A 25464-nucleotide genomic window follows, 5' to 3' on the forward strand; every position below is an offset into this window, starting at 1 on the left:
TTGTCAGATTCCCGTATCCCGCTTACACTATGTACGTAAGCAATTCTCATTTTTTTGTAATTTCCCGTGTCCCGCTAGACTTCATTTCCCGTTTTCACGGCACAATAATTTGACTTTCACGTGTCACGCTTACAAAAAATCGGCAATCCCGGGTCACGCTTAGACCCCAATGAGACCCACACCACTGTCATGAAGTTGGGTGTATTTTATATTAGATACAAACTAATTCGTTTTTGAAAAGGATATCCCTCGGTGATTTTTTTTTACAAAATCATGTCAAATTTTCAATAATGTTTCAAAATACTTCAACAGCAATGTTTGCTGCAGAATTTATGGATATGTAAAAATTTGATATATATCTTAAGGGTATATTATGCAGGCTCTCTATTATTCAAATTCCAATAGGCTTCAACAACCCTTCGATTTTGAGCCTGCGCGCATAACAAATACAAGTAAATATATCCCTATGTATCTATTTGATTAAGGTAAATTATTAATGATTTAAGAATTCCCTGTTAAAGTGTACATCTGTTGCAATGTTTTGCTTTACAATCAGAACTAATACAATGCTGTTCAGAGTCATGGAAATTCAAAATATCGTACGCTAGAACAAGTATTATTCTTCCTAAGCCATACTCTATTTGTCGTACCGGAGGAGACAGTTGATTTTCATTTAGTTTAAATTCTTGTCTAGTGTTGAATAATTCATAATATGAAAATAAGGAAATATTGTGTGATTACCAATGAGATAACAATCTAACAGTCCAGAGCAAAACCCATACCGCACAGTCAGCTATGAAAGGCCTCGACATGACAAAATGTGGAAAAATTTAAAAAAAGAAAAACGAAGGCCTGATTTATGACAAAACAATAAACGAAAATCAAATAAAGCAGACAGTATTAAAGATAACCACTGAATTACAGGTATGATCTTGAAAAGCACATTAAAAATGTGCCCATTATATTGCCATATTGGTTTCAGTGGTAATATTCATTTGAAAAAAAGGTCACTGGTGGAAGATACCAAAGGGACAATCTTAATTCATTAGCAGATGAGAAACCAATGAAAACCATGGCAAAAACCAAAAAAAAGCATGAAAACTGGTCCGAACTAAAGAACTCAACTTTAAGGAGAAGTCGGTCGCTTATTTATATGCTGGATAATCATCTTGAAATTTTATATCATAAGTATTTGATTTGTAACTTTCTATAATGCTGCCATCTATAAATGATGTTAAATTATCAGATATTTCAAAAGACATCGTTGATATCATTGACCTTTATTTTACATACATTAAATTAACCCACCGTCCAATTTAATCCCACCACTCATAGAATGATTCATTAATAAGTATGTCCTTTACTATTATGTCATTACGTAAGATGGGCACGACAACTGTGTAATCAATCATCTCCTCACATTAAGTTATATTAGACGTATATCATATAACAATAAAACTTCCGTATCATCATGCATAAACAAATGAAAAGTTTCCTTTTACAAATTTGTAAATGCATAGACATGCATATGGAGATATTATGTAACTATTCTACATCAACGTTTGCCTTTTCTTGGAGGACATATGTTGACCTCTAGATGACTTATTGGCGTATACCCCAACATCTTTCATATATAAAAAAGTGAGTTTCTTGGGAAAATATTTAAGATTATTTTTTTATTTCTTCCGTTCAAAGGGATCATGCTCTAGTACGAAAGTACTAATGTATGAAAATCGTTACAGTTCAACATACTTCTGAGTCCTACATGAAAATCGCATGGATGTTAGCTTATAGACTAGTCCAGAAAGTCACTACATTTATAAGCCTTTAAATAGACTTGTTTTGTTGAAAATAACTATTCAAACATTAGAACTAAAAAAAGTACTCTTACCTGACTCGTGTATTATCCATCTTGATGAATGTTAGTTAAAACTATAACATTATAACGGAGAATAATCACACAGTTCAAATGTTTAGATTTTCTCACAGTCTGTAAATGTTTCTTTCAAAACTATAACAGGTTATTTTGTCACAGTAGCCACATGAATAAAACATTAAGAAAATGACAAAATGACATAAAAATATGAAGACAATCGGGGCGTGAATTTCACCTGTTGGCAAAATACTGAGGTGTTATTTTCTATCATCATGTTGTGTTCCCATGCATATTTTATCTCATTTATATATAAACACGTTAAGTTTATCTTCTGATATAACCGTAAACTCGGGTACATTTGAATAAAATATATTGTTTTTATTTTCAATTGTGTCATATAATAAAAGTTATATAAAGACTTAAGTAAGCAGCTTAACCGGAATATTGCATTTTATTAAGTATTAAAATACATTTGGAATTCTTGCATGCATTTGACCTGAGGCGGTAATCATGTCTCATACTTTACTTTGAGTTCTAAAATATTCATTAGAAATTGATTCGTCTCTTCTAAAAATATACCATTTATCAAATTGTATAAAATTTTTAATTAAAAAATAGTTATGAATTTTATATGGTTATGTAACTGAGACAGACTTGAAGAGGTAAACGGACAATGACTATCATATAGAAAAAAAAGGTCGACGACAGTATAAATCTTGTGAATGCATTGTAGACATTTCAGTTGGAATACTAGTTTCAAATATGTTAGGTTTGACGTATCTCATGTACCAATATGTTATATTGAGACAAACATCTAAATTTGTAAGTCAAAACTATTGCATGTCAAGTTAACAGTAACCATCTTAGAAGTTTCAAGTTGAATTAAATCTAAACTTGTGCTAACAGATTTTAACTGGATTTTCTGATGGAATTCGGGTTTTTTAATTTTAGATTATACGGCAAGTGAGCGAGAGGACGCGCGTTCAGTCGATTTTTGCGGCTCCAGTTTTTTCGGTGCAATAACTTATGAACCGTTCCACCTATGTTTCTTTCAAATTTGAAGTTGATGGTAATCTGAAGTGTATGAAGACTGGTTTAACAAACCCCTTATGTTATCTGTTGTGAATGAAAACTGGTTAAATGAAGTCCTCAGGTAATCTGTAGTGTATTCAGATTTATTTGATAAAGGTGACCTTAGGTAATCTGTCTATAAAAAATGGTTTTATAAAGGTGACCTCAGGTAATCTGTGAATGCAGACTGGTTTAATAAAGTTGACCTAAGGTAATCTGTATGTGTTTTGAGATTTGTTTAATAATGGTGACCTCAGGTAGTCTGCTGTGTATAAAGACTGGTTTAATTAAGGTGACCTCAGGTATTCTGTGTATTGAGATTTGTTTAAAGACGGTGACCTCAGGTAATCTGTCTATAAAGACTGGTTTAAGAAAGGTGACCTCAGGTAATCTGTGTATGCAGACTGGTTGAATAAAGGTGACCTCAGGTAAACTGTTTTTATGAAGATTGGCTTAATAAAGGTGACATCAGGTAATATGTAGTGTATTGAGATTAGTTTAATAAAGGTGACCTTAGGTAATCTGTTGTGTATGAATACTGGTTTAATTAAGGGGACCGCAGGTAATACGTTGTGTATTGAGAGTGATTAAATAAAGGTGGCCGCATGTAGTTTAATGAAGTCCTCACGCAACTCATGTATGACGAATGGTTTAATAAAGGTAACCTCAGGTAATCTGTTGTGTATGGAGATTTGTTTGATAAAGGTGACCTCAGATAATCTGTGTGTATGAAGACTGGTTAAATAAATGTAACAGATTACCTGAGGAATTTATTAAACTAGTTTTCATTCACAACAGATTACATAAAGGCTTTATTAAACCATTCTTCATACACTTCAGATTACCTGATTTCACATTCATTCAACCAGTCTTCATACACTACAGGTTGCTTGGGGTCACCTTTATTAAACCAGTCTTCATACACAACAGATTATATGAGGTCACCTTTGTTAATCCAGCCTGCATACACAGATTACCTGAGGTAACCTTTATTAAACCCGTCTACATTCACAACAGACTTGCTGAGGTCACCTTTATTAAACAAATCTCAATACGCTTCTTATAACCTGAGGTCACCTTTATTAAACCAGTCTTCATACACAACAGATTACCTGAGGTCACCTTTATTTAACCAGTCTGCATACAGAGATTACCTGAGGTCACCTTTATTAAACCAGTCTTCATAGACATATTACCTCAGGTCACCTTAATAAAACAAATCTTAATACACTACAGACTACCTGAGGACTTTATTAAACCAGTTTTCATTCACAACAGATAACATAAGGGCTAAAATAAACCAGTTTTCATACACTACAGATTACCTGATTTCACCTTCATTCAACCAGTCTTCATACACTACAGGTTACCTGAGGTCACCTTTATTAAACCACTCTCCATACACTACAGATTACCTGAGGTCACCTTTATTAAAACCGTCTTCATTCACACAGATTATCTGAGGTCACCTTTATTAAACCACTCTCCATACACTACAGATTATTTGAGGTCACCTGTATTAAACCAGTCTTCATACACACAGATTATCTGAGGTTACCTTTATCAAACAAATCTCCATACATACACAACAGATTACCTGAGGTCACCTTTATTAAAACCGTCTTCATTCACACAGATTATCTGAGGTCACCTTTATTAAACCACTCTCCATACACTACAGATTATTTGAGGTCACCTGTATTAAACCAGTCTTCATACACACAGATTATCTGAGGTTACCTTTATCAAACAAATCTCCATGCATACACAACAGATTACCTGAGGTCACCTTTATTATTTATATAAATGATAAAGTAAATGATATTGCTAATGATATCAGACTTTTTGCAGATGACACCTCTTTTTTTGGTATAGTAGATGATGATCATGCTGTAGCAGCTGCTTTTTTGACTGATGACTTGGATGTTATCTCAAATTGGGCAAAATCATGGGCTGCTCAATTTAACTCAAAGAAAACTAAAAATATTGTATTTACTAGAAGGGAAAGGGAGCATCCACCTGTATTTTTTTGGGAATAAATGGCAAAGAGGTTGAGAAAATAAATATTCAATGTCATCTTGGTATAACATTTCAGTCATCAGGTTCATGGAACACACATATTGATATTATTTATAAAAAAGCATGCTCTCGTCTATCTGTGCTTCGTCAGGAATAGATTACCTTAGCTGTATTTGGCAAAACGTTAAGGAATTTTGGTCCTCAATGCTCTTCAACTTCCTACTGTATTTGGCCTATTTAACTTTTTTGGATTCGAGCGTCACTGATGAGTCTTTTGTTGACGAAACGCGCGTCTGGCGTAAATACAAAATTAATCCTGATATCTATGATGAGTTTATCGTCAAGTTAAACATTTATTAGATAGGAGTTCACTTATAGGTATTTATTATGCTTTTATTAGACCTATATTAGAGTATGGTGATGTTTTTTTGGGCAATTGCTCCCTGCAGCATGAGTCTGAGCTTCTTCAAAATATTCAAATAGAAGCTGCTAGAATTATTACAGGATTACGATGTAATTCCTCAAGAGAAAACGTTCTATTGAATTAGGTTTAGAAACTCTGGAGAATAGACGTAATAAACATAAGCTTATACTATTCTATAAAATTTTAAATGGGATGACACCTGCATACTTACATCATTTAGTCCAGCCATATCTTCCCAGACAAACCCCTTATTCTTTGAGGAATGAAAAGTACACTTTGCCCCCGCCTCTTGCTAGAACTAGCTCTTATTTTAATAGTTTCATTCCTTCCCCTATAAGACTTTGGAATAGTCTTCCTTTGAGTTTACAAAAATCCCCAAGTTTGGGTATTTTTAGAAGTGGACTGGACGAGTTTTATAGGACTGATGATATATTTAAACCTTTCAACTACGGGATAAGGAAACTTAATATAAGTCATTGTCAACTCAAAAAATAATGCTAGCAACCTAAAATCTCATTTGTTTAATCAGTTCTTATCCGAGAATACTTTTTGTACAAACTGTAATCACCCTGTTGAGGATAACCAACATTTCGTATTTATTTGCCCTAAGTACAATGATTTAAGACAGATCCTACTTGATTCCATTTACTCCATTGCTGATAATGTTGACATAAATATTGAATTATTACTTTTTGGAAACAGATTATTTACATATGATATGAATATTGCTATTTTTAAATATGTTCAGAAATATATCAGTGACACTCAACGTTTTGTTTGAAATTTACTTAATTTTTTTTTATTTAGTTTTTTTCTCCTCCACTTCAACATTAATTCATTTATTCCACTAAGCAAGTTTAGTGTCTCTTTCAAGCCATATACATATATATATTTCTATTGACTTATAAAGGATATTTGCTTGTTTCAAGGTACTTGAATAAATGATGAGTAATTGCCTATATACTTAAATATACTTTACATTTAGTAAGTAACACTGTAAACACATATTTGCTCGTGTGTGCTCATAGGTAGCATGCATGTTCCACTATATTACATTATTTTAAATACAGTTGTTGATAATTGAATTATACCTTGTACATGTAATATGGAGAGAGCTTTGATATGCTGTGCCTGTTGCTCAATCCTTTTCATATCTTAATGAATAAAATATGTTTAATATCAAAGTCACCTTTATTAAACCATTCTTCATACATAAGTTTCGTGAGGACTTTATTAAACCAGTTTCCATACACAACTGATTACCCGAGGTAACCTTTGCTAAACCAGTCTTGTGTACTGTCACAGTCTAAATAGAAAGTAGAATAATGTATTTTTAGTTTATTCTATTTTTAGATCATATTATTACTACGCATAAAGGGCACTATTTGCCAGATACCTGAGGGCACCGATTACCTGATGGCCTACATCAGCGGACCTTTCTTCCACCTGCTGATAAACCCAACGGACAATAACGGAAAGGCATGCGATAACATTCCGGAAGCAGTCAATAAAGGTTCGTTTATCAGCCCGCCGAGGAAATTCTTAGGAATGTGGTTAATAAACATAGTAATCCTTTCATAGCCTTTTAATATTTTTAAATGTTATTGAACTGTAAAATTTAAGTAATATTTTATACAAGTATATGATAAATATATTTCTCACTACAAAACATTTTCATACATTTATTTATGTTCTTCTTAAAAAAAAATTTCATGAATATTCATTGATGAAATTAATATATAACAAGCGATAAGGGATGTTATTTTGCACTCGATAATATCCGCGTATTTATACGAAATACGTTCGGTTATCAGTCAAACGGCAAGGAAATGTCTGCGGAAAACATAACACCGGTATGACCTCTCAAGATAACATCAGATGTAAAAACAATTTCTAATATATGCAAATAGTTTTGTGCTTGTAAAGGCCGACAAGACAGCCAGCTATGTGGTCGTAGTATGACATTAATACTACATGGAAGTTATTTACAAAACAATTACAAATTATTCTACATTCACGAATGTGCGCTCCACAAATAGTCAAATAGTAGACAAAGTCGCTACCCTTAGTAAGTAATGGCTATCCAAACTACAAAAAAAACCTGTCAAATATAGTTTCATCTCGGCTTTTAGTAAGTGATCTACAACTAATTTCTGTCCTTATAACTAGTTTACAATTAAAGAAATCATTATTAAATAATTTTGTAATAAAGCAAATAATGGATTTTTTTTTAGAATATAAAATGTGAATCTATTTAAAAAAAATTACCTGTTTTTGACGGTCCTTTCAATTCAGTTGACATTTATGATTTTTAGACTTTATTCACTACACCTCAAACCAATCTTATCTAACAGGATTGTTCTTATTAAATCCAAAGGTACATCTGACAGCAAATGTATTTGTCGTAACTCATAGAGAGCATTCGTAGGTTTTGAAAAAATGTAGATTTGCTAGATAAAATAACTGGAACTGTCTCCTTAACAACATATTTTTACTTTTCGGCAATAAAGTTTATCGAATGGTTGTAGTTATTGCTATGTGCAGTAATTGTGACCTTGAATTGCAAACTTGTTCCTGTACTGTTATAGATCACAGTTTATAGTCTAAAAGATCCGTCTAATTTTCAATTAATAAAAAAATGTAATAACGCTTACTGTTAGATTGATGTTGTATTTGCTTTGAATCATTCGAATTTTCTAGTTGTACTACGGATATTTACCCCATGGATCTGACTTAATACAAATTTAATATAAAAAGCAATAATTGTCCTTTGCTAGATTTGGATGTTTCAGTTAGTTTTAATATTATTTTAGTTGCTAAATTAAAGCAAAATGGATTAGACATAAGTAAATCATATTTTATAAATTCTTCTCCATAATACAATATAAATATATACAATAATAGTATAATGAGCATGCATGTAAAACAAACAGTTTATAGACTATAATACAAGCTATAGGTAAACAAGAGAAATGAAAAAAAAAGAAGGAAAGATTGAAAAATCATATAATTCTATGATGGTGACGTGGGCGTAGAAGACGATGTCGATGATGATGTTGTTCCGTGTCAGTATCAATAACGTTTTATGAAGGTATAAGAAATTTGTTTGACCTTTTGATGATATTTTGGACATGTTTGAAAATTCGGATATTTTGTTCATTCGAAAGTTCCAAGTTTCTGCAAGTTAATAGTTTTTTGCATCTAGTAAAGTTTCTCTACATGAAGCGTAGTTTTGACAAACAAAAAAGAAATGATGAACATCCTCAATATGTGACCCACATTGACAAGAAGGATAAAAAAGTTCACAGTTTAAGAATGAAGTGGAACATCGCAATCAATTTAAAATAATATTTAATTTCCTCGGACCGTATAAATAAAATAGTTGCAAACGGGAAACTCTCTACCAAAGTTTACGACCAATGACGATTTTTGGTTCTCTTTTGATAACTCTATTTTTTGGGCAGCGATGTTCCTTTGGTCCCATATTACAATGTGTACAATTCCCAACTCGTTCGTTATGCCCGTGTCAGTAGCGGTGTTTTAAATTTTAAGAACGTTATCTATTAATGTTCAACTGGTAAGTAAAGTCAGGCACTTTTAAATTCTTCCGTAGATACAAAGATATTTTTTGGAAGTTTGACTGTAGAAACCTTATTACAAACGCGATATCACATCCTAAACTTTATAGTGATGTTGTATAAATGGGCCGTAAATTGAGATAAGATCCATGTAAACTTATTGGTATTTTTTTATAAACTAATTTTTAAAGATTATCAATTAAACATTGTAGTAATATTTTTGAATATTGTCTTTATCGGTACTAACATTGATTTTGTTTTGAATAAATCAAAATGTAACTAGATATGTATAGATGTAGAGTTATGAACATTTTTTTTAAACGATAACAAATATTTTTATACAATCATTTCCTGATATATAAATACCTAAGTAGACCAGGTCGCATACTTAGGGACCCCTGTATTTTTAACAGCCTAACTTGACCAGGGGAAAAACAAATGAGTTTAAACTCCCGTAGTTTTACATACATATATTTTAATAACCAATACAATTGATTTTACCTGATAAGCATCACTGTAATACATAATTGTTATCGTATATCCGGTTCACTGACTACCATGTGTTGATTTAAACTTGAAAACTATATATTTGATTGAGAAAAATGAGAGTCATAATTTAATTGGAAATTATTGATGTGATTGAACAAAAATTGAAATTATTCTGTAATATACGTATGGATTATAAAAGGATAAAGCACACGTGGTAAGTACTAATGTAGTTAGAAGCATGATATATGTGGTAATTTACTAATATACATAATATGCTCAGACATAGATTCAAATATCGATTACAGTAAAAAAAAATATTAGTTTTCTTTCTGTAAAAATAACATATTGTTCACTAAGTTCTTGATACAATAAGATTATTATATATGGAATCGAACACACCTTTAGTTTAGAACAGGGGCGTGTTTTTTGTTCTTCGGTAGTGAACCAGAAGAGGTCCATTTCTGTATTTTTGCATTGGGAAGATCTTCTGGCTCTCTTCTACCTCTTCCTTTTAAATAGGTAGTTTAGACGGCAGAGGCACATAACAAACATGGCGTCTTTTAGTCTAAATGACATTAACAAATTTATGAATGCAGCTATAATAGAATGTGTGCTGTGTGATAAACGTTTTTATGGCATGGCAGCCTTAGTAGGGATGATAAGTTGGATAAATATAAGAACTACACGGACAATAACAGTAAGGGGACGACTATTTGGTATTCTGGGGAGGGGAAGGGGGCAGGAGCATTTTTTGCAGATTTATTATTCATTTTAATCTATTGCTAATCATGCCTATTTTTTCAGCTCTTGCTAGGCCACCATATTCATTTTCAAAATCCTCCTGTCTTCCACCCATCGCCTCAAAATAAAATAGATACTAATTGGTTTTCCCCTTAAATAATCACGAGTTTAAATTGATTGATTGTTGGTTGCTTATTTTTAACGTCCAGTGACAAATACAGGCTCCTGATTTGGGACAAACACATGTTTGTGAGCGCTCAACTCTTCCTTAAACTGGGATAGTGGTGTAACAGTACAATATAAGAACAAACTGTAAAAATCCGGCCAGTTGCAGTTAGATTAACTCAAAAGAAACAACTAACATTAAGGCAATAGACACAAAGCACCGAAATAAGAGTATTGGAGTTTAATACTAAAAGTTTGTTCAAAGCCAATTACAACTTACATTGAAATAAATCTTGTTCTTCCAGACTAAAGTATCAGTCAGTACACAACCAAAAAATTTAGTAATAAACAATATGCAGGGGCGAATTCAGACGGGGGCGGGCGTGCACCCCCTCCCCCTACCCCCCAAAAAAATTTGCAAAGCATGGGTTGTCCTCAGCTTGATAAGGAATATTTCGATAATTTAACCTAAAAGAATTAGGAGCTCGGCGAAAATTTAAGTTTGCGTCCCCCTCCCCCAAACCTAAAATCCCGGATCCGCCCCTGGTATGAGAAACGCCATGACCTTGTATGCCTTGTATATGTTACAGGCATTTTCTAAATTTAGGCAATTTGTAAAATGACTCAAATTTTGAAACAAAATTCAACAAATTGCCTGTTCAGTTTCGGGCAATTCGTAGGATATCATTGAGATGCATGTGACAACAAGTGGTCAAAAACACAACATCTTGCAATGAAAATAACTAATGGTTCGGTAGCCTGAATTAATTTATTCTTCAAAAACCACCTGGGAAAGTTTGTATGTCATATGATATGTTCTTTTTAGTATGTACTCACTCTGTATTTCAGATAGTAAATTTATGATTATGTTGTCAAAATGGCAGAAGGACAAATTGTTCTTTCTATAAAAGCAAAATTTAAAAAAGCGAATTTTTAGAAAATATAGATTCAAAATAGTGAAGTGAAACATATGAAGCAGAGAAAAAGAAGTTTGTTTTTAATTGATTGACTGCTGTTTGTTTGTTTTCAGTAGCAAATATTTCATGCATTTTTAAGACGAGAACAATTTGTTTATAATTCATGAATAAATAAGACAGCCCAACGATGTATTTGCAAAAAATCAGGACAAATATTGTGTAACAGTTCTGTCATGCACATATTTTAAGATTCAACAAATAATTGTCGAGTTCTGTGCTTGTGTGAATTTGGAATATTTCAGTAAAACTTATTTTTGATTATCAAAACTCTTAAATTGCAAGCTTTAACATTTAGTAATTATCATAAATAAAACTGATCTGTTGTTCAAACCTTTCAATTGTTTTTTTTTTACATTTCTTTCTATAAAATAATTCCAGGCATTTTGTAAAATGCCTAGAAAAAATAGTCATTTTGTAAAATGCCTGAATCTTGCAAAAGTTACAAAATGCCTAGATTTAGAAAATGCCTGTAACATATACATGCATATACAATTAAGGTTCTCGAAAAGTGGTGGTCCGAAGGTTTTGACCATCGAAACTTTGCAATAGAAATAAAAGTTAGGACCAGCAGATTTGTTTCAAGGTCCACCAGGGAAACCATGATTTCGAGAACTGTGCGATATCTTTGCTTTATACAAAAATAATCCAGTTTGGTTACTTTAAAAAATTTTGATAGACAAGATGTCCTTTTCGATCATATATCAGACAAACATTGACAAATTCTTGTAGTTTAAGCCGGATTTGATTAGCAAAATTGAGTTATTTCTATTTTTATATTAGAAAAGCACAAAGAAAAAATGTCACGAACACAGCGATTTCTTCCAACCAATTTTCTTTGTTTTTACACTTATTGTATAATTATACCAATGCCAAAACAGAGCACAATATAACAGTCATGCCTACCGAATTGGAACTGACGTATCTTAATTTCTTAATTTTCTAATAAATCATCGTAAAACTTCATTTATGTCATCCAACAACAAAAAAATTCTGCTATATTCGACGGCAAATTGAATTTTTGTTTTATTGCTTCTTCTACAGAATATCTTCTGAAGAGGTCCAGATTCATTTTTTTGGACTCTTCACCAGAAGACATTCTGGAGATGTACAGAAGAGACCAATAAAACACGCCCCTGTAGAACTAAGTATATCTTCTTATATTTTTTCGATAAAGAGTTCAACTTTTGCTCTACAAATATATTTTATATCCGAGCGTAGCAAGAGTAGTTTTAATTCGTTTTTCGTGTGCAATTTCAGCAAAGCCTGTATAGACTGCATATTCAGTTTAATTTCATCAAATTTGCATTTATTACGTATTTTCCAAATAGCCCATTTAAAATAAAGTATTATTGCGTTAATAATTGTATTATTCGAATTATCTGCACAGATTCCTAATAGAATATCTTTTCAACGAGTGCCTCGTTATTTATTAAGTTACAAAGTTGTAAATTTCTGACAACTATTTCTATCAATGGTTTACACTCAACTTTCACTGGGGTAAAGCTGATGACCGTAATTCGATTCACGGTCATCTCAAGATGGCGGACGCAGAATTAGGTCAGAATCGGTATTGTCTGTTAAAGTGTTTCTATGATATTTTCTATATAAAGCATACATTAGTATGATATAAATTTATAAAAGATTCACACGGAAATCACAAATTACTACCGAGAAATGTATATGAAACAGGAAATTCGATTTGAAAAAATCGCTAAGATGACCGTAGTTCAGGTTTCGGTAATGTACTTGTTCAGTGTGTAAAGAATTTTAGAGGTCAATTTGACTTTAAAACTGTTGGATTTTCAATTTTTATCAAAGATATGTTTGGTTTTCTTCTTTTTTTTTTAAATTTATATTATTATTCTCTGATATTTCCCATTATCTTGAAATGTTTTTTTGAAGATGAATGATTTAACAAATTTATACCAAACATTTAAAACTTTACTCTGCGTTTATGGATACCATTGAAAGTACAACATCTAACAAAAGCTACACATTGCTAGAAGATAATGAGCCACTCGGTCTCAGGATGAGATGTAATATGTCCGTTTTTTGATTTTCTGAGGTAAACAATAGAAACCCCTAAAATATCTTCTCATGACCAGAACGAAAAGTGGCGAAACTGAACTTCCAACTGCGAGCGATGATTATTAATCATATAATACTCTTGCAAAGGATTTTTTAAATGCAATGTAAAACTTATCAATTTAGACATTTCTTATCCCGAATTACTTCTAATACATTATTTCATGGCACACCGACCCGGTCGAGAAGTAAAATGAAGTATGGTAATTGTTTCATAATATATTTTGGCCATCATTTGTGACTTTCAGCAAGTGGTATTCCCTGTTGATCACTTAAAACACTGCACAATATTCAATTAACATATACATTTATACATGAGCTTTAGAATGATCGATAATGGAAGAAAACAAAAATTAATTGCAAAATTAAACATTTTGTTTTTTATAAGGCTTAATTTTAGCTAAGTCTGATTTATATTTAAAAGTTGTGGTTTACTGAAGACTTAGAATAATTCTATTCAGAGTATAATTGAATTAATACTTAAAATTCGAAAAGCAAAGAAAATTTTCAATTTCAGAATGTCAAAAATTACAGAGTTTTCAAGAACCAAAACTGCATTTATAATGTCAGCTATTGACTTTAAGAGGCTCATCGTTTTCGAATATATTGAAAAAAAGTTGGAAATACAAATTAAGCAGGCTTCAACGTGTGTCTTTCAGATGAAGAACAGCAATAAACGCACTGTTCCTTTGCCTTTGGTAATGCCAATTGCATTTAGGGATTTTGTGTTGTGGGTTAATTATTTATACTCCATGTTCTTTCTTTTCCAGTCGATAATTATTCAGATTTGAGGAATAAAATACATGTAAATTGAAGTTTGTTCGTTTTGTTTTATATCGAATAATTCATGTGCTATGGGAGCAGTTTGGGCCATATATTATTGATTAATTTAGCCAGTGAAACACTCATTCTTTCGACTCCAAGAAGAATGGACATGGGGTCTGTATTTTGATTAGGTTGTTTTACTGCTAAATAAAGGAATTAGTTCCAATCGAAATGGTCTCCAGAAAGAAAAAAAACTAAGGTTTCGCTTGCTCATACTTCTTTCTGTCGTCCATAGAACAAAATTTTTTAAATTAATAAATTTTCAAGATTTAAACAATTTCATAACTCCGGGCATAACATATTTTTTTAACTTTCAAGTCAAAAGAAAAGAAAAATAAAGATTTCCAAGAAACTGAAAAAAACCACTATGACTGTGTTTTTCTTCCAGCATAAGCAAGTTTGTCATTTTTGTAATCGTTGCTTTATTTTCAACAATAGAGAATTTAAGATTGAAACATTCATTTTTTTTTCATTTATTATTATTTTTAAGGAAACTTTGATTATAATATCTTAAATGAAAATAGTGTAATTCATTAAATGGTCTTTTTTTTTTAAATATGTATTGATGTTCTACTGCCTCATTTATATATATATATATACATATGTCCTACATATCTTGATCATATACAGAGAAAGATAATTGCATCCTAGGTCACATTATGTAATGGACTCATTTTATCATTTTTTACTGTCCCCCTTTTTTTATCGATGGGCATTCCACTCCCTTTTGAAAATACTAAATCGAAAATGAAGTACATACAAGAAGAAGTTTGTCTGACGTGAAATACGTTGCCCAATATCTCACGGCTTCATTTACACATACAGTGCACTGATTCTTTATAATATTTTTACGAAATCATTTCAATTTTGTTTTTCGAAGAAAGACCTATATTACAGTATATTACAATAAGCATATTTAGAGTACGTCGACATGCCGCTGCATGATAATTCATCATTTTATGAAGGCATGTCAAACTGTCACTAGTATCAAAAGTCCTAGTAATGGACTTCTGCTAGTATCCAATCAACTGTTCTATTGCACATAGATTGACGTACGGTGATGCTTGAAACAATGTAATTTATAAAATGACATTGTCATAGTTTTAGGACACTGATGTTATGAGTATATGTATCTGTATCAACATCAAAGAATAATATACATTTATTTCCCGTGTCTGAGGGAGATATGAAGATTTGTTCACCCAAGAATATTCATATTTCACGAGGGCTCTGCCCGAGGGAAATATGATTTTTCGAGGGTGAGCAAATCTTCATATCTCCCGAAGCAAAGGGAAATGAATGTTTTATTCTACTGCCTATGGTTTGTTTACTACCAATACATTAAATATTATTTTGCATACATTTTGTTTTCTTATCCGCTTGTTTTTATAAGTTAAACTAAACACGACATACCCATTGATAAACAGTACGGATCAAAATTTAATTATAAGTCTTTTTGTTTTATCGTCTGAAATAATTTGAACATGATAATGATCATTGCTATCGCTATTTTAAGAAGAATAAGAAGTTCAAAACGTTATGTTCATTAACCGCGCGTAACGTCACACGATGTAATCCCGACATTTCAGAGGGGAATATGATCCTCAGAATGGAATATGAAGATTTGTTCAATGACACGTGGGATAGTCTCAACCAATCAGATATTGATTAAACTATCAATATGTATAAAAAGTGGAATAATGTATTTTATTGTCGGAGTTGTGGACTACTGATTCAATTTAATGTTGATTTCGACAACGAGCTTTGTAACCGCTGAGAAAAAGTTGAGTGTAACAGTTATGAACATTTAAATTCTTACATATTGTTGATACTTATAAATTTGCACTGCCGATATCATGCTTTACTCAGACCGTTGGTGACAACTTTACCCTAAATCCTTTAGATGCATACTGATTGTTATCTCAGTCTTAGTAAACATGGTTTATTTATTAGTTGAGATTTGCTTTGAACTAGCTTGTGTTGTGTCTTTTGTCTTTTTCTTAGTTGATTTTTTGTTTTTGCTTAGTGCTGATCTGATAAATCAAACCCTTTCCAATTGATTTTTACAGTTTGGTCTTAATATGTTGTGACGTATCACCTCTGTACATGTTTAGGGAGATGTTTTACCGCTCACATAAATAATTTAACTCCGCCACATTCTTCATTTTCATGTCCGAAGTCAGAACCCTGCAATTCAATCGTTGTCGTTGGTTGTTGTGTACCATATTTGTTTTTCGGTTGTTGTTTTAGCACAAACTAGATCGTTGATTTTGTCTTTTTAACTGTTTCACATTTTGTCATGCCAGGGTCTTTTATAGCTTACGATACGGTATAGTTTTTTTGCAAATTGTTAAAGACCGTTTGGTTAACTTTAGTTGTTTTCATTCTTGTCTTTTGAGTTCTCACTGGTGGATAGTTTTCTCATTGGCAAACATACCACATTTTCTTATTTTCATATGAGAGCAACCAACATTATTTAACCCCCACTTTCGGAGCGTGCGGTATTTAGTGATGGAATAGTCCGTCTGTTTGTTCCTCCGTCCCACTTTGAATCCGCAACTGCCATTGAACCGCTTGACACATTAAGTTTTGTAAAACTTTCACAGAATCATACTCACTTGATGTACATTTGTGCTTCTGATTTCATTTATTCATCCGAATGATTCTCGAAGTTTGATTTTGCATGACAACGACTTAGTCATATCCGCACACTACAGTACACATATGTATCAGCAACTTCTCCTAAACTCTTTATTATAGTTGATTAAAACTTTCTCAGAATCGTCATTGCGCCTGTATATATATATATATTTTCGGGAATATGTTTGGGGCTACCCTGAGCAATCATGGAATTTACAGGTGCTGTGGTATTATTTTGTGAGCTTTTCTCGCATTACCTATAGTTTTATTCTTTGAAAGAAATATAATAAGAGTACAGAGGACCTAAATGGTTCAACTGGTATCTATGCTTATTTTAAAAATGGTCAGTTTTTAACTCAAAAAGGCTATACAGGCCACTTACATGTAAGCTTAGAAGATCCAACAACAAGTCTAGGAATAACGGCGGCGGTAAAACTTATTCCGATAAATATAAAACCCTTGTTTTGATTTCGGACCGCATCAGAAACATTGTGTTGTCAACAGTTTGAAACTAGAAACATTAGTTGTATGTGGTGATCTGACTTTACTGAAGTAAACAAATTATATTTTATTCTTTCATCAATATTAGCATTTCGCTTTTATATCGATATTTCCAGAACACGCAACAAAACGTCATCTATGTTACGTGATAAATGGGTTCAGTCATTGGCAAAGTGTAGAATTGACTATTTCTGCATTGTTTTAATAAAATATTTTAACTGCACGATAGATAAATTTAAGTTCCTCAACAACACATGACTTATTATCCTGCTTCTGACAATAACAGTATGTTACTATATATGACAACAATAAACCGTCAGGTCATACAATAAAAAACAATCTCAAGAAGAAAACTGCTTATTACAATTTGTTCATGCATCACATATGTTTATTTTAACATCTGTGATTCACAATACAACACAATGTTGATAATTAGATAATCGTTTTGACAATTTTCCATTCATGTGCTATGCTGTAATATTAGTCATGACTTCCTTGTATAGTTTTTTTCATCTATCATATTCAGACATAAGCTAATAGGTTTTGAACAGATATGACCATTCAAATTATATAACAATATGGAGGCACCATAAAGACATCAGCGTTATCATATTATCTCTATATTGACAAACGGAAAGTGGAGATAGGGAATTAGTGCGGCCATTCAAAACATGGATTTAGGATCGCCTGACGCCTTCCCAATGCAATTTTTGGTGTTTCTTGTATGTTTGGCCGATGCTTCTCCAAATACAATGTACAATATATGTTCATGTTTACCTATGTAAATCACTACTTTTAACGCAACTTCCATCATTATATAATCATTTTTATATAATGCGATGTTTTGATAGGCTTTACCTCCTCTTTATATTTTGTCCACTAGTTAATAGATTTTGTAATAGAAAACAAACATTTAGACCTGAGAAATACTTTAAAAACTAGACAACAAATTGTTTACTCATGTTAGGACTTCTGTCCATTTTTGGACATATCTACTACTGAGAAAATCTTTAAAAACTGGACAACAAATGGTTAAGTCATACTAAAACTTCCGTCCATTTGTGGACATATCTACTCCGGAAAATTCAGTTGTGTCCAGAATGTTCGCTTGCTGTTGATATGTCGTAAGGAAAGGGTTCAGTCGTCAACAAGGTGTAGAAATGACTATTTTTGTTACAGTGCTTATTCAGAAAGCTTTGTCCTATCATAATACCAATTTCTAAAAACGTTTTACCGAATTGCAGTTTGAACACTTCTAAAAACTGGTCAACTGGTAAAACATTTTAGCTCATTGCTTCAGTGAAAGGTTGTTATTATGCATTGAGTGCAGTAAAAGAAAAATAATGCTTACCGTTTAATGTCTGTGTAATGAAATTGAAATGAAATGAACATCTTCTATTATATAAGGAACACTGGTTTGACTTCGAAAAATGATTTTAAACCAAATTAATTTCAAAATCTACTTATAAAAAAATAAAAGTCATGTAATATTTATTCATTATGCAGAGAGAACGAAGAAACTAAGATGCGACAAATTAAGACAACAGTAACCTACCGTTGTTCAAAATTTTATGAATAGATTAAGACAAATCAATGCTATAAACAAAAACTGAGGGAATTGCATGAATTCTAAAAGGAGCGAGACCGACAGGATAAAAATCTTCTGCTATGCTTGCATCACCCACCATTCGACAAAAACAAAGTAAAAAAAGAAAAACACATAAAGACCAATATGTCAACATAATACTATACAAATTCAAATGTTATTCAACATGAAAACAACAAGAAAAACAAGGTGAGCTCAGGTGCTTCGAAAATGTAAGAAAATGGTGGGTTAAACCTGGTTTTATAGCTAACGAAACCTTCCACTTGTATAAAAAATGTTTATAGTTCCGTTGTATTGACCAAATTGGATAAGCAGCCCAAACAGACATAATAGGTCAATGTGACAAAAATTGGGATCCCTCAACCAAAACTCAGTAGACATACATCACAGACATACAACACAACTGACTTAAACAATCAAACATACATACAAATAAATCTAAAGCCGCCAACAAAAAAGTTGTTGTAGTTGATAGTAAATTGACAAAGACGTCAAGAAAAAAGCTTTTGTAGTTGATAGTAAATTGACAAAAACGCCGATGCATACCCAGCTTTTGAATAAATGGTAAAAATAGTCATTTGTCGAGACATCATGCAGAGTAGATAATTTATAATGACGATGACCACGTCTGTGTACGCCAAATACAGAATTGACCGATCTATAATAGCAACTACTAGGTATAATACTTTTACTAAACCAGACGTTTTACCATAACTACCATATGGTGTCGCATTTCCAAATTCTCGAGTCCAGTAATTTTGTTTTTGTCTACTTATATATTTTGAAGTTGCGTATTTCGAAAATGAATGTCTCTTCAGTGATGTTCAAGGCCAAAATGTTTGAATGTCCAAAATATAATACAAATGCTGAAGAGCGGACAAAACCATAAAGGACCTTAAGTAGTTATTGAATAAAAACATGTAGATATTGAATAAAAACATGTTAACGAAGGTGTTTTTGAAACACAACATTTTTATGTTAATCATTATTTATTCATTAATTATGTTTCTTTCGATTCCTTTTCAGGGGGCTTGACAGTTCCTGATGTAGGCAAATAAAAACAAGAGGCTCATGAGAGCCTTATACAGCTCACCTGTAATTTCAGTTTCAGGCATTTGACTTATTTGTAGACTTTGCTGATCATTTTTTTCATTTGAACTTTCTCTCTTTCTAAAATGATATTAAAGATAATACATAACCCAAAACTGTAAAACTTACTAAAAATTAAATATTTCTGGAGAGTAACCTAACAATAAGTTGTCCTATTGGTCTGAAGATTACTTGACAGGTAGATCTAAACCTGTTTAACACTTTCACCTATGTCAGTTTTGCTCTTACTGCTTTAGGTTTTGAGATGAAAGCCAAAAACTTCATTTGACCCCTGTGTTCTATTTTTAGAAACTGCCGCCATGTTTTTTAATGGATCAAATCCCAAAATACAATCTATAAACAAGATACCCTAAGAAACATGCAGTTAAAGTTTGGAAGAATTTGGCCAAGTAGTTTCAGAGAAGAAGATTTTTGAAAAAGTAATTAGACTTTCACAAAAAATGTAAAAAAAAAAAGTTTTAAGGGCAATAACACCTTAAGGGGTCAATTGACTATCTTGATCATGTTGACTTATTTGTAGATCTTACTTAGCTGAACATATATTGCAATTTATAGTTTCTCTCTATCTATTATAATATTAAAGAAAATAACCAAAAACAGTAAAATTTAATAAAAATAAACTATTTCCAACAGTAACCCAACAATGGGTTGTCGAACTTGTTTGAAAATTTCAGAACAGATAGATCATGACCCATTTATCACTTTAATCCCCTTTCACTTTTGCTCTCACTGCTGTAGTTTTTGAGATATAAGCCAAAAACTGCTTTTGTCCCATATATTCTATTCTTAGCCATGGCGGCCATGTTTATTGATAGATCAAATCCTAAAATACAGTCTATAAACTAGATACCATAAGGAACAATCATTTAAAGTTTTTTAGTATTTGGCCAAGTAGTTTCAGAGAAGAAGATTTTTGAAAAAGTAATAGACTTGCACTAAAAAAAGGTAAAAAATAAACTTTTCAAGGGCAATAACTCCTTAAGGAATCAATAGACTTATTTGTAGATCCTACTTAGCTGAACATTTTTGCCATTTACGCTTTCTCTCTATCTATTATAATATTAAAGATAATAACCAAAAACAGTAAAATTTCATAAAAATAAATTATTTCGGACAGTAACCCTACAATGAGTGGTCCATTTGGTCTGAAAATTTCATAGCAGATAGATTTTGACTTATTCATCACTTTAACTTTTCTATGTCACTTTTGCTTTAACTGCTATAGTTTTTGAGATAAAAGCAAAAACTGCATTTGAACCCTAAATTCTATTTTTAGCCATGGCGGCCATGTTTGTCAATGGATCGAAACTTTGGATGTAATTTATAAACCAGTTACCCTAAGGAACATTCAGTTAAAGTTTGGAAGTATTAGGCCAAGTAGTTTCAAAGGAGAAGATTTTTAAATGTTAGCAAACATGATGAACAAATTGTGCAAAATTGTCTTTAAAGGGCAATAACTCCTTAAGGGGTCAATTGACAATTTCGGTCATATTAACTTTTTTGTATATCTTACTTTGCTGAACATTTTTGCTGTTTACAGTTTACTTTATCTTCAATAATATTCAAGATAATAACCAAAAATTGCAAAGTTTCCTTAATATTACCAATTTAGTGGCAGCAACCCAACAATGGGTTGTTCGGTTCGTCTGAAATTTCAGGGCTGATAGAAATCGACCTATGAACAGTTTTACCCCTTGTCAGATTTGCTCTAAATGCTTTAGTTTTTGAGATATAAGGCAAAAACTGCATTTGACCCCTATGTTCTATTTTTAGCCATGGCGGCCATGTTTGTTGATAGATCAAAACTTCGGATATAATTTATAAACTAGATACCTGAAGGAACATTCAGTTAAATTTTGAAGGTATTTGGCCCAGTAGTTTCAGAGGAGAAGAGTATTGCAATAGTTTACGACGACGACGACAGACGACAGACGACGACAGACGACGGACGCCAAGTGATGGTATAAGCTCACATGGAGCCCTTCCGGCCTGGTGAACTAAAAACCATGGGACACACCAACATTTATGAAGTGCTATTTTCATTTTACACCAAATCTGGTACAAATAATCTCACATGTGATAAAAATTATCGATACTTCAGAGAATCAATGCACAGGCATTGAATGATAAAACATCACACTAAAACGTGTTCGGCGTAATAGGGAATAGTAGAATGGTTATGGTGTAAGAGAATGGTTAGAAGAAAAGGTGTAGATCATTTACGATAAATACATTTAAAACATTCTGTGAAAAATTTTTGTAACCATAAAATTTCAAACTTTACTTGTTAATACCTTGCACGGTCCCTTTGTTGAAGGACGATTAGAGTCTCCAGAATACATGGCAGACAGAAAGGCTATAAGCAATTTGCAAGGCAAGACTGACACAAACAGTTATCATAACCTAATGTTAAACATATTAATATATTTTTCACAAATGAAACATCGATAATAGTTTTAATTTGTAAAATCCATGATCATTACATCTCACTCACCTACAGGGCCTAACATAACAGTCCAATCCATTTGATTTAATTTTACCTGAGGGAGCTGTAACCAAAGTTTTTGACTCGCCAGAAAAAAAGTTCTTCAACGAAAGACTTAGGCATGTTTTTCCGGCGTCGGCTCCAGAGTCAACAATTGTTAGATTGTGATTTGGTGATTCAAAGAGGAATCACCAATGATAAGGTACTGATATTTGGTATGCAATTGTAAGTAAACGCCGTAGCACATTTCATATCCATGGAGACCGTGTTGCTCCTACCTCTTAGTCATAGTCCTTTGACTGAAACTTTACATATTCTACATGTTACAGTTTGTGATTAGGTCAGATAAAGAGGAACCACTAATGATTAACCAATGATATTCGTATGTAGTTTGTATTAGCATTGCCATGCCTCTTGTGGCCATTTCCCCCTGTTTACCTAAGTTATGATTCATTGACTTTTATAGCATAATTTTAAAAACTAACAGTGAATCATTAAATCATGCCAATACAGAAGCACTGTCTCCTGGGTGAATGGTATCCTCTAGAACCGAATGTCCAAAAGCAGTGGCATCGACATTATTCATGCAACGAATTTGATTATAAATAATGATGAAGATTATCCAAAATCACGTGTCATGCGCACAGCATTGGTACCATACGCTTATAATTTAACAAAATGTCAAGGTATCATGGGAATGATAATTGTGGTGCAAATAGGGGTGGTAAAAGACATCATACCTTGTATTCAACAACTACGGTGCACGGGATTATCTTTTAATTAGAAAAGTATATGATAAAAGCTATAATCTCTTATTTCATTTAAAAAGTCTATTTCTTGGCATGTATGCTTTTTTCTTGTATATCATTTTGCTTAAGTCTTTTCATTGTTTTAGTTCTTGTTTTTCAGGGAAAGCAAATATTTTGTCTGGATTTTTCGTTGAATAAGAACGGTGTATCTGTTTAAGTTTCTGTGTCTGCTAAATTCGTGTGTAGCATCAACCATGCTAAAACTTGACCAAACGTAACTTGTAGTTGGTGATCGCAATACTGGTATAAAAATTTTGTACCAGTATTGTAACTTTTTTTTTTAAAAACAACAATACTGGTACATTACTGATATACCAGTATTGTAGTTGTATTGTCGACTATATTTTAAGGTGTATGCTACGTCCAAGTTGTTCTTAAGTGTATTTTTCAGCAAATTTTCATTACTATGTTCGTGATGTGTCAGATAGAAATGGTTCTTTTTATGTAATCTTGTTAAGGAATTTAAGTACAGACAGTAGTAAGAATCAGGATGAATTATATTTTATTCATTTAATATAGATGATATACTAATAATCTAATAACAATGATTGACATATAAATGGCATTGAATTAAGGATCATTATACACAAATTCAGCATTTATACATGTATGTCATCATATATATTTTTACAAATATTTTAATACATGTATACTAAGATTATATGCATTTGGTGGTCTTTATTTTTTAATTAATCTTTCACAATAAAAGATGTCATGATCAATATCCATTAAACATAAAAAGTTACTTAATGGGGGAACCATTATAATCAAATTAACTACAAGAATGTTAAGGGTAATTATAGCCATTTCTTAATGAGTTTCCAATTTATTAGATGTTTTTTATGTATTGTTTCTAATTAATTAGAGCTTGGGTGTATTTTTAAAGGAATTTTTATCAACCAATAAAAATTAATGTTTTTAAAACAGATCAGAGTACAATAAATAACCTAATATTCATGCCTATCTTCATTAATTAAGATTTTGATATGGCTGGAATTTCACTTCTATTCCCAGACTTTCCTTAGCAAATGTCTGTTTTAGACAGAGTAGCATCATAGTTATCAGACACAACAGCAACTACAAAATGTACTACAAGAACTGGTCAACTGAAGAACTAGATCAGTCATATGTTCCACAACAAGACCACAGAATCTATTTACAAAGAAAATATAAAGAAAAATGAAATCATTCAAATGCCTTATAAAATTGTCATGTCATATGTTAATTTCATTATGCGACACCTTTAATAAAAGATTAATTACCTTTATGTATTGTTTATTTAAAAAAAAACAATACTGGTACAATACTGGAATACAATACTGGTACAACATTTATATACCAGTATTGTGCACGATACTGGTATACCAGTATTGCGATCACCAACTACAGGAGATCCCTTACTTTGTTCAAATTCTTCGAGACTTTAAATCAACTGAGTGTTACAGATCATATAATAAGTGGAATTGTGCCTTTTCTATTAGGCAGTTTAGAACATATGCGTTTAAAATCGCGTTGTCATTTTTCACTGAAAGTTGATTAAAAGGGTACCATCATGACTGTAATAATCATGACTAGTCGATTTTATGCTCATCTCGTTTAAAACATACGTTTACCAAATATGTGCATAATTATAGTTTTGCCAAAGAAAACTAGTCATGATTTAATACCAAAAAAAAAAATTTTTAAAGTGAAAATATAGGACAACAGTACTTTCAATAGTTCACGTTCAAACTTAATATAATATATATTTATGGAGTTTGGAGTCGGTTGGAAAAAAATATTTACATTCATCACACAATTCTAATGAATTTTCAAATGCTGAAACTATGGTTTTTCAATGATGATTGTGTTTGCTGACTTTGATGCAAACTATCTTTAAATTTAACTACTAACCTTTCTAGCGTAGACAATTCAAAAGTATGACACTGGAAGTGTTCTTTCGTCTCTCATTTTAGTTATTCCTGAAAGATAACACTATTTATAACAATGATTTCACTCATAAAAGATAATAATGAATCATGAAAGCTAAAACTATATATATAACAATATTAATTATTTCCTTT

The 25464-nt window shown here is 31.9% G+C and overlaps 1 protein-coding gene across 1 annotated transcript in view; it reads right to left on the bottom strand.

Annotated features, from left to right (window-relative positions):
• LOC127730444 (corticotropin-releasing factor receptor 2-like) overlaps nucleotides 1–2102 on the bottom strand; it is a 147657-nt gene extending 145555 nt beyond the window's left edge. Inside the window, exon 1 of the mRNA XM_052238870.1 lies at nucleotides 1892–2102. The gene's annotated coding sequence lies outside the window, so the exon portion shown is untranslated. The remainder of the gene's footprint in view (nucleotides 1–1891) is intronic.
• Nucleotides 2103–25464: the final 23362 nt, after the last annotated feature.

This window comes from Mytilus californianus, unplaced genomic scaffold (genome assembly GCF_021869535.1).
Source record: "Mytilus californianus isolate M0D057914Y unplaced genomic scaffold, xbMytCali1.0.p SCAF_2, whole genome shotgun sequence".
In the NCBI taxonomy this organism is placed as follows: Eukaryota; Metazoa; Mollusca; class Bivalvia; order Mytilida; family Mytilidae; genus Mytilus; species Mytilus californianus.